This window comes from Rhipicephalus microplus, chromosome X (assembly GCF_043290135.1).
Source record: "Rhipicephalus microplus isolate Deutch F79 chromosome X, USDA_Rmic, whole genome shotgun sequence".
Lineage (NCBI taxonomy): Eukaryota > Metazoa > Arthropoda > Arachnida > Ixodida > Ixodidae > Rhipicephalus > Rhipicephalus microplus.
In genome coordinates this window covers 305,349,021-305,360,810 of record NC_134710.1, presented here as the reverse complement: position 1 = coordinate 305,360,810, position 11,790 = coordinate 305,349,021, and positions in this window count along the sequence as shown.

The following is an 11,790-nucleotide window of genomic DNA, read 5'->3' as shown; positions in this document are numbered from 1 at the left end:
TTGTTTTGTTTTTGTTCTAGCAGACGACAGCCTCCTACTGCTTCTACGACAGACGTAGCGCGGTTTCACGTTCGGTGCGTGTCGCCGACGCAAAGCTCTACAGTAGTGATATCAGAGTTATCAATTCTCAATGAATCATAGGATGGCTACAAAGCAGTACATTTTGACATAGTGCAGTACGCAATCTTTCAAGGTATGACATTTCTTTGCTCTGAAGCAAATCTAAGCAATACTGACCCGCAGGGCGCGGGTTCGAATCCCGGCTGCGGCGGCTGCATTTCCGATGGAGGCGGAAATGTTGTAGGCCCGTGTGCTCAGATTTGGGTGCACGTTAAAGAACCCCAGGTGGTCTAAATTTCCGGAGCCCTCCACTACGGCGTCTCTCATAATCATATAGTGGCTTTGGGACGTTAAACCCCACATATCAATCAATCAATCAAATCTAAGCAAGCCGGCCGGCGCAATCAGCTGATGTCGCCACTACGCGAGGCATGGTCGTGCGCAATAGCGTCGCGCCCCGCGCTCGATTTCTCATCAAGCGATAGAGCTACTAAGTGGAATACAGCTAGATGCAGGGATTAATGGCGTATCACTCTAATTCCCTGTGGTGGCCAACTCAATCGCAAGAGAGCCCCGGGAAACAACCTTCAACTGCTCAAGCATGTGTGTGGGTGTAAAAATACTTGTTTTCATCCGCGGCGGTCCAGCAATCTATAGTTTAAAGACATGCGAAAAGCATGTGACGTATATACAATCACAAAACATATGCACACAACAATAGATACGATCGCATATCGTACATAAATATGTCAACACATAGCGTGTGAAAAGCAAATTTATATGCATAAACTAAACTCAAGTGTACTGCTCAGCGCGAATGGTTTAGCAAGTTAACACACGCAGTTCACGTGCGCGAGCACAACTAAGTGGCGCAGGTTCGAGTCCCGCCAAATCTAAGTTTTTTTGTTTTTTTCAACGTTTTTATTGTACTGCTATCTTTTCTAATGCCTTAGGTTATAAAACAAAATAAAAGCAATATTGCGTTCATGTACGTATGTGAGACTGTGTTTTTTGCACAACAGTTATTAGTATTTTTATTTTCATTAATAATTTTTTATTTATTTCATAATATAACAAAATTAAGGACTAAGGGGAACATTGGGTCTGCTTGATTGTGAAGGGACTCGAGAACTGAGAAAACTCAAACCAAAAAGTTTATTTGAGAAAAAACTGAGCATTTCAAAGCCGGACCAGTTTCTTCAAGAGTAGGCCCTAGGTATGCGCGAGACTTGCTATATGACTCATCTCAAGCTGTGGCATTTGAGGGAAGGCAATATCACCGAGAAGCAGTTCCAAAATATATTTTGGTTGATGTTTTTAATTCCTCCAAAATAAGGGCTGCACAATTGTGATCGAGCCAAACCAAGAATTGCGGGCACGAAGCCATGAGACAGAAAATGAATAATGTTGATTGTTTGAAAAATTGCCCTTAATAAAAGGAAGAGTTATGGAGTGCTACGTAGCTTAACCCGCAGTAGGAATTTTATATATACATATAGATAGTTTAAAATGGACAATGTTGCACACACAGACATTGATTAAATTTCTTTGCAGCACAGTTGAAGCATCTATGTAGAACTGAAGCATCAAGAGAAGCTCATGCGTCCTCACTTTATTGCGCTTTACATAGCTTGTATGCGTCCATGCAGCCATGATATGATATATTTTGAAGAATTTGTTTAACCTATAATCTTCTTATTCATTAAAGCTGGCCCATAAGTTGTGTCTTATGTAGCACTACAATTGAAGCGTAATCTGCATGGTGGTCTGAAACAATGCTTTCGAAGATCTCAAAACGACCCCGCTCTATACACGACCATCCGTGCATCAATGATTAGCACCAATATGTGTCCGTACATATCAGTTGTGCTCTCATACTTATTTTTCTGACCACTCCCTCTGCCCCTACCTCGTTTCTGTCGTGAAGCTGTGGCAAGTTGTGTATAGCTGTATTTATATTGTAGGAGCACATATACTATCAATAAAAAATTATTTTTAGGCTACATGCAATTAGTTTTCATAGATTTTCATTTCTTTTGTCGGTGCTCAGGAGAGCTAAGCTCATGGTCGATATTTTAAAACGACATTTCTCTTTGCCAATGTTAATGAGAATAGTTTCATTAATATTGACAAGTTCATTCACATTGAATTAAGTTCTCATTATTATTGTTTCTACCAAAAACGAGCCCTTGAAGTTGTGCTTTTCTTGCTTGATTTGTTTTCGTGTGACAGCATGCAAGTAAAATGACAGTTATTGTCAGTCCTTGTGAATGACACATTTTCCGTGTGACAGACTTTAGCACCTGGTCATCTGCAGAAGTTGTATTCATTCTGGAAAAGGGCGAACAGTGGTGACTGACAACACAGACTAGCCTGCGTTATTCTTTTGTACTATATATGTCACTAAGCATTCATTTATAACTTTATAGAGCTCGGATTTCCTGCTGAAAATGTGACAACTGTAGAGTTTCCACATTTTTGCAACAATCCACATTCCTTTCATACACTATTGCACATTTTCGTAAGCACCTTACAAAATCTGTATATTTCCGTAAGACCTTACATTCTGTATTTTCCTTATGAAAGCTTCTGTACACTCCATACACTTTCCTTATCCTCCCATATCTTCCATAATGAAGTCTCCGTATGCTCCGTAAGTTTCCTTACCTTTCCATATTTTCCATAAAACTCACTCCATCCACGCCATAAAACTTCCTTATCCTTCCATATACTCCATAAAAAGCTTTCCATATATGCCATACATTTTCCTTATCTTTCTGTATGCTCCATGAAAAGCTTTCCGTATACGCCATACAATTTCCTTATCCTTCCATATACTCCATAAGAAGCTTTCCGGAAATGCCATACAACTTCCGTAAATTTCCATAAAACTCCATATGTTTTCCGTATGTAGCATAAGGAGATGTTACGGAGTCCATATATTTTCCGTAAGATTTCATACGGAACTTTTCAGTAGGGTACCCGCGGCTAGAGCATACAATTTGTGAGGGGCTGTTATCAATTTGGACTTTGTGTGGTGCGTGACAGCGATGGCAATATCGGAAACACGTCAAGGGTATTCATATTACAGTAAAAAAGAATGAACAAATGTTAGTTACACGCACCCAGGCTATTTGTCAACACGTCGTGCCCAAATAAAAAATTGGCCTAGTAGTGCAATTTCGGCTAGAAAATAACTAATCAGAGCAGCCAACTTCTAAACTTTTATTAAGGCCCACTGAAGAAGGATATTGTCTCCGTACCTACAATAACAGCAATACGTCCATTGGCATCCACGGCCATTTTCTTCTTCCCACAAACTGAGAGGCACCCATGAGCTTTACCTAAATCTTTGCCGTGCCTCTCACGGACAGTTTTTACATTTCAGCTATGAAGCTAGAGAGGACCAAGGTCGACGCCGAGCTTGAAATTCTTCGTCATGAAAAGGAAGCAGCTGCAGCTGGTGCTCTCGAGGCAGCCGTGGTGTAGTATGGCGGGGAGAGCTTGCACTCACTACCAGTTCTAAATCCCGAACAACGCATCGCAGATTACGCACAGAACCAAGAGGCCACGCATGGGCCAATTCATCGACATTCTGAGCTTCATACAGCATAGATTGCTCTCCCTGACGACCTCAACGGGAAATGGAGCGACCATGCAGTTCATGAACACCAGACAGTCTGGCAGGGTGACCAGTTGTCTGTACTCACTCCGGCCTCACGTAACACAAGTTCCCAGCTAACTGGAATACTAAAGTTCTTCAGCCGAAGGGATCTCCTCTCTACGAGCCTCACTAAATTTCATGACCGACAGCTAGCTTTCGAGCATGGAAATTATTATTCAGAGCAACAAAGCGTTGCCTGGAACTTTCCGCTAAAGAAGAACTCGACTTACTCATTGCTTGGTTAGGCCCAGAGTCATCAGTTCAAACCAATAGGCTCGAGTCAGTCTACATACACGACTTCGAAGCATGGCTGAAGGCTTTTGGAAGAGATTGAACGACACCTTTGGTAGTCCTGAAGTTGTGGAGGATACGCTGATAAAACGCTTAGAGGGTTTCCCAAAGTTATTGGGAAGAGACAATGTGAGGCTTTGAGAAATCGGCGACTTGCTACTCGAACTGGAGGTAGCGAAAGCAGACCCCTATTTGGCAGGGCTAAAATACTTCGACACTGCGTGAGGTGTGAACATTATCATCTCAAAGCTCCCACCAGGTCTCCAGGAGAAATGGATAATCGCAGGCTCAAGGTACACGAAAGAGAACAACATGGCCTTGCCATCGTATTCTTTCTTCTCAAAGTTCGTGAAGGACGAGGCCGAGATGAGGAACGACCCCAGCTTCCTTATACGCACGAACGATGCCATGCCGGATCACAACACGAAGAAAAGAAAACAGGTCCCGAAAAGCTCCTGCGGTGGAGCCACGGTGTCAACGAGGAAAACGAAAGCAGATGTCGTTCCAAAAAAAATAATACGTTGCCGGCGGGTGTCAACAATGCTAAAGAATCACGGAGCTTGGACAAGTGGTGTCCTTTCCACAAAAAACCCCATTCCTTCGAGGGTTGCCGTGCGTTCGCCAACCAAAGCTTCGACTAAAGGAAGGATTTCCTCAGGAATCATGACATTTGCTTCTGTTGCTGCGAGTCGACAAGCCATATTTCAAATCAATGTGACATCCCTTTGAAGTGCTGGATATGTGGCTCTGATAAGCACTCCGAAGCGCTTCATTCCTCGGATACGTGCACCCGGGATTCATCCAGAGCTGCGGAAGAAGCTGACGTTCAAAAATCTTCAGTGAACGTCACCACCACACGTACTGAAGTATGCAGAAGTATGCAAAAAGAATGAGAGCAAGTCGTGTGCAAAGATTTGCCTTGTGGAGCTAAATTAAAAGTCTCAGCCACTCAAAACGGTAAATCCCTATGTCATTTCGGACGACCAAAGCAATCGGTCACTGGTCAGATCTGAGCTACTGGACGTCTTCCGTATAGAGGGGTCTCCAACCAACTACACCTTTACAACATGCGCAGTAACTACCAAAGTCAACGAAAGACAGGCCGAAGGTTTCTCGGTGCGGGGATTTGCAGAATAAATCAGCCTTGAGCTTCCGCCATTGCTGGAGTGCAACGACATTCCTGACAATAGAAACAAAATACCGACCCCTCAAGCTGCTGAATGTTACCAACACTTGCGCCCTATAGCAGGCTACATTCCTTCTGTGGATTCTCGGGCACAGATATGGCTTCTTTTTGGTCGGGGCGTTATTGCGGCACACAAGGTGTGTGAAACACGCAACTGGCCACGAAGTGCTTCGTTCCCTAAGTAGCATGACCTAGGTTGGGTGATTGGTGGGAACATTTGCATCGGCCATGTACGGCGGCCAAGCACTGCAAGTGTTTTGAAAACTCATGTGTTGAGTAGTGGTAGACCACCCATCCTAGAGCCTTGTGAATCTCACTTCAATGTAAAGAAGTGGGGAGTTATTAATCATCAAGACGAACGATTGTCTCGGTCGACTGCCCTACCGGTAGTGAAAGTCGGAGGCAACTTTGCCGAAACGCTGTTCGAAACAACGAAGGAAGACTATGAACTTGCGCTGTCCAAAGAAGATAGAATAGTCCTTGAGATCATGAATAAAGAGTTTGTTACAGATAGCTTGAATAGCTGGTTAGGTCCTCCTCCATTCCGCAAGCCAAGGTGCCACCTCCCGAACAATAGTCAGCAATAGTCTCGACCTGTGGGTCTGCTTCGCACGTTGTGTAAGAACTCCGAAATGAGGGAAGATTTCTTGGATTTTATGAAAGATTTATTCTCGAAGGACTACGCGGAGGTAGTTTCACCACTTTCTGACTCGAAGGAGTGCTTGTATTTGCCTCTCTTCGGTGTCTACCACCCGCAGAAGCCTGGGAAGATCAGTGTTGTGTTTGACTCCAGCACGGAGTACAAGGTAGTTTCGTAGAACAACAATGTCATCCTGACGGGACCGGGCTTCACCAACAGCCTCATTGGAGTGCTAATACGTTTCAAAAAGGGGCAGGTTGCGGTGATGGCAGGCATACAGCAAATATACTACAAGTTCTTAGTCCGAGAAGATCATCGCGATTTTCTCAGGTACTTGTGGTTCAATATCAACGACATATCAGAAGATATCGTGGAATGCAGAGTGACAGAGCATGTATTTGAAAATAGTGCATCCCCAGCCGTAGCCATGAATGGGCTTCGACGAACAGCCCGAGAGGGCTTGGGTGTGTTTGGAGAGAAGGCAGCGAAGTTTGTGGAGAATTACTTCTACGTCGACGACGCACTGAAGTTCGTTCCCACAAAGTAAGAGGCAATGAAGCTACTGCAGAAAACGCAGCAATTGCTTGAAACAGCGAAGATACGGCAACGTGAAATTGTCTCGAATAACGAAAATTTACTTCAAGCTTTTCCCGCTCAAGAATGAGCGGCAGACCTCCAAAAAATAGACTTCATCAAAGACACATTGCCTGCGCAACGTAGCCTAGGGATACTGTGGAATGTGAACGAAGATGCGTTCCTTTTCCGAACTTCACCTGAGGACGAACCATGTACGAGTCGTGGTGTTCTCGCTATGGTCAACGGCTTGTATGACCCATTAGAATTCGTGGCTCCAGTGACTGCACAAGGCAAATCCTTTCTACGCGAGATCACGGCCGACAAATATGACCGGAAAACACGATCACCACTTCACACAGCACATTAATGGGAAGACTGGAAAGGCTCTGTTCAAGCGCTGGAAAGTTTTCAAATCAGAAGACCCTATGCACCATTATCAGTCTCAGAAGCTGAGCGCTAGAAGATCCACATTTTCTGCGATGCATCAACATAAGCAGTCGCAGCTGTAGCATACCTAAAGGTCACCGGCAAGACAGGAAGACATGACGTCGGATTCCTAATGAGGGAGGTAAAGTTGGCTCCTCTAGCTGTGCTTACCAGTCCGAGATCGGAACTCTGTGTAATGCTACTCGCAGTCGAATTGGCTGAACTAATTCAGTGGGAACTGGATGGGCAAGTAGACATGCTGAAGTTCTACATCGACAGCAAGGTCTATTAGGCGACATATGCAACAAAAAAGGAGGTTCTACCTGTACGTGGCAAATAAGAGGCATCGCATTCGCAAAACAATTACGTCAGAGCAGTGGAACTACATTCACACTGATGATCAACTTGAAGATCACGGTACAAGAATGGTCTCAGCGACGAAACTCGGACACACATCATGGTTTATAGGCCCTGACTTTCTTCTACAAAGCTAAAAAACTGTGTCGCGGCCATTGACTTTCCGCTTGGTGTCCCCAAATGAAGATAAAGATGTACGCCCAAAGGTTAACACCTTGACGACATCGGTTGTGACAAAGCAGGTACTAAGGGCTGGACGATTCAGCAGGTTTTCGAGCTTGAAGAAACTCATTCACGCCTTCGCATTTCTTTTAAGAATTGTTGATCGTGTTAAGGGTGACGTTCAGCAAAAAATGCGATCGAATGTATTTTAACAGCCAGAGAGACTGTGCTTCGTGCTGTTCGTGAAAATTTCTTTCCTGAATAGATAAGTGTCTTCGAAGATAAAAGACCTGTTTCCAAGAGAAGCCCGCTTCGAAAGCTTGATCCATTTCATGATGATAAAGGCCTCCTACGTGTTGGTGGCCACTTGCGCAGAAGTGATCTGCCAGAAGACGAAAAGCATCCTTTCATCATTCCATTGATTTGTGGGGCTTAACGTCCCAAAACCACCATATGATTATGAGAGACGCCGTAGTGGAGGGCTCCGGAAATTTCGACCACCTGGGGTTCCTTAACGTGCACCCAAATCTGAGTACATGGGCCTACAACATTTCCGCCTCCATCGGAAATGCAGCCGCCACAGCCGGGATTTGATCCCACGACCTGCGGGTCAGCAGCCGAGTACCTTAGCCACTAGACCACCGTGGCAGGGCCTTTCATCATTCCAGGCCGGCACCACGTTACCACGCTTCTCATACGTCACTACCATGAACAGGTTCAACATCAGGACAGACACTTTACGGAAGGAGCAGTAAGATCAGCCGGGTTGTGGATTATCGCCGACAAGGAACGCATCACATCCATCATAAGAAGATGCGCCTTGTGCAAGAGACTGAGAGGCCAACCACAGGAACAAAAAATAGCTGATCTGCCAAAGGACCAACTGACCACCGACGCCCCATTCACTAATGTGCAGTCGACGTTTTTGGCTCATGGATGGTCACTTCCCACCACACAAGAGGCGGAGTGTCTAACAACAAACGTGTGGCAGTGTTATTCACTTGCCTCAGCATTCGGGTATTGCACATCGAAATCGTAGAAGGCATCCAGTTTCATAAACGCATTGCGGCGTTTTTTTCTCGCCATACGAGGGCCTATCAAGCAAATTCGCTCCGACCGCGGCACCAACTTTGTGGGTGCTTGCAGGGAGCTAAACATCAGCTCACAAGACATGGATCGTTCACTGCCAAAACTCACCTATCTGAGAAGGGAAGTACGTGGTTATTCAACCCACCACATAGCTCTCACATTGGTGGAGTATGGGAAAAGATGCTAGGGATTGCACGTCGGATCTCCCACTCGATGCTGCTGCAATCCCAGCATCATCGACTGACCCACGAAATCCTGACAACTTTCATGGCCGAGGTTTCCACAATCGTAGATGCTAGGCCCCTTATTTCTGTTTTGTCTGATCCACAAACGCATGTAATTTGAACCCCAAAGGCAACCCTGACGCAGAAGTTGGGATGCACGGAATCAGTCTTGGAGAACGCTGCTATCGGAAACCTCTACAAAAGCGAATGGCATAAGGTCCAGAATCTAGCGGGCCAGTTCTAGAAAAGATGGCGCACCGCCTATTTGACCACATTTCAACAACGAAGAAAGTGGCAAATCAACCGACCAAACCTTAGGACTGACGACTTGGTGTTGATAAATAACAAAGAGGTCATTCTTTTTGAGCGGCCAGTCAGCGTGATCGTGAAATGCCTGCTTAGTGCAGACGGCGACGTCCGAAAGACTGAAGTGAGGACGGCAAAGAACGGATCTGTTAAGACATTTGTTCGTCCCATATCAGACTTCGTGCATCTGTTGACTTCATGAAACGATAGTGGCGCCCACAGGGTGAAGCACCGGACGGGGAGTGTGCTGCTCATGCGATGGCCTGGGTTTCAAAACGAAACCGTGCCTTTCGCCGTCATCTGGCTCAACCTGGAGCATTGTCTCGCAACACTGGGTACCTACGTCACCAGGGTGTGGCAATAACCAAACTGGTAGGTGTTCTGTGGCAAGAAGAACATCTTCAGTTGAGCTAAGCTGAGTGCAGCGGCTGGTCGCACGCCACTGCCTTTTTCGGCTAGGACCATGTAGTCAAACTATGTAACCAAAATATATAACTCAAGAAAAAGTGTAATTCGATTATTGTAACTTCTCTACTAAATTAGCAAAGTTTTGATTGAAGTCGTGTCGTTATGTACCAGAATCTAGGTTGTGTTACGACTACTTCGAACACTGCCTTCCATGCTTGAGTAGAGTTTCTGGTTGAAAAGTTTTTTAATGCTAAATTAAGGAACATAGTGAACCATTAAGAAGCAATCGATGCTTTCTTACATTAGGACGACTTGTCCAGGTCTCTTACTGTCTGCACAGCATACCTTTAGCTGACGGCAGCCAAATACCTCTGGTTAAGCTTGTGTCCAACTTCAGGTTGCCGCGTGAGTCGCCATCTTCACGGCAACACATGCAGCGAACCGCACACAGAACACACCACACGCGCCGCACGCACACAGGCACGTCGCAAACTAACGGCGCTCGTTCAGCCCAACCGAAAGAGAGGAAAGAGGGAAAAAAGAAAACCGAAAAGAAGGAGCCCCGCGGCCCTACGAAGGTGAAAAAAAAAGAAATGATGCCTTCATCATCGAGCCCAACCTCCGCACTACACGGATTTTTTGTGACAATTTTTTCCTTCCTAGATGTCTTGCAAAAATAATCTCACCCGTTTCTTGCAGTTCCCGTAGTGACTTCTAGAAAGGACCGTGAAAAGCTATCAAATGAATACTGTGGCCTCCCTCGCTTAACGGCGCTACTGGCTGTCATTGGATTGTTTCTAGACATTGGATGCATCATACAGCAATATACGTACACTATCAAGTACAAGGCTGTAAGTTTTGAATCAGAAGTAGTCTCCTGCATTAAGCAGTACACGCAGTGAAGCCAGCTTGGACGACATTCTTCGTGTGTGTACAAACATACAATATTGATGTTTCTTAAAAGCTTAAATACGACCCATGTACTATCAACACCAGAAGTTGACGGCACGCAAAATGTTCGATAAAGCTGAATTCCCGCTTTGCCTGAGATTATACTTTCAAAATAAATGATTTATTATACTGCACTTGGCATTGAGAACAATCAGAACTGCTTGATTGCAAGCATTAGGCACTGAAGACAAAGCAGAAATTTACATTTGTAGTAGATCCACTGTCCCGCAAACTTTTGCTGTTGATAGCACTTCTTCTTTATGAACTAAAATAACACAGCCAAGATGAAACTATCGCTTCGACAACGTACGTCACAGTGTAAGTGTCGAAATCAACCGACAGGCAACAGATACTGCAGACAGAAATAAAAGGTTGCCACGTCGTCACACTTTAAGTTTTCTGTAAAACTTTTGAACACAAGAAAACCCCAATGAAAAAAATACTACAGGCATACCCTTCAAATATTAAAAATTCATATCAGATACAGTTCTTTTTCATTTCAGAAGGTTACAAAAACGGGTCGCGCATGCTCCGATTGCCCTAATTAAACTAGAATATTCAAGTTTATGCATATCAGGGTTATGAAGAGATATAGCGATGTGCATCTTGTACAGAAATTGTCTGATAAGCACTCGGCAGATCGTGACTGCGTCAAAATAGTCAAGCGGGAGTGACACATTAAAACATCTACGCGTAATTCCATTTTTTCGCTTATATATGTGTACATAAAATAAAACAAGCTGATAATTGGATTACGAAGATGAAGGCCGCATTAGCAATGCCAAAGTTTGCAAAAGATCTACGTCTTCTGGAGCCGGATATTGTAAATTCATTTTTTTTTCAGCCCTAAAGACGCAGCTTACTGCGTACATGAAGGAAAAAAGTTACCGGTTCAGGTTTCACTTAACTGTTGAGGTCTCACGTCCCAAATCCACGATGTGATTACGAGAGACATTGTAGTGGAGGCCTCTGGAAATTCACACCCTCTGGTATTGGTTAACATGGTCCTTATTATAAGTGTACACGCGTGCCTCTCGCACTTTCCCCGTCATAGAAATGCGTCCACTGTGGTCAGAATTTGGCCCCGCGAAGTTCGGGCCAGCTGTCAATCACCATAACTATACTAGACTACCACGCCGCGTGAGAGTACAAAGTGCATCCATGATCTCTGAAGCTGCACACTTGATCCAAAGAAAACGCAGTGCGGCCAGCGCGCTTCATGCTTGCGTCACATCGCAAAAATAGTGTATCTCGCATGTGCTAAGTTCAGGTCAATACATGGCGCCCCCTTTCTCGTGTGTTTCACCCCACACGTGCCTAACTTGTGTCTATGTTTAATCTCTCAAGGGAAATCAATGACTGGTATTCAACACTGAACTGTGGCAGCGCTCATTTAGGTACGAATGGCTGTTTTATTTCTTCCAATGAACCCCTCTCGCCTGCTGACAAG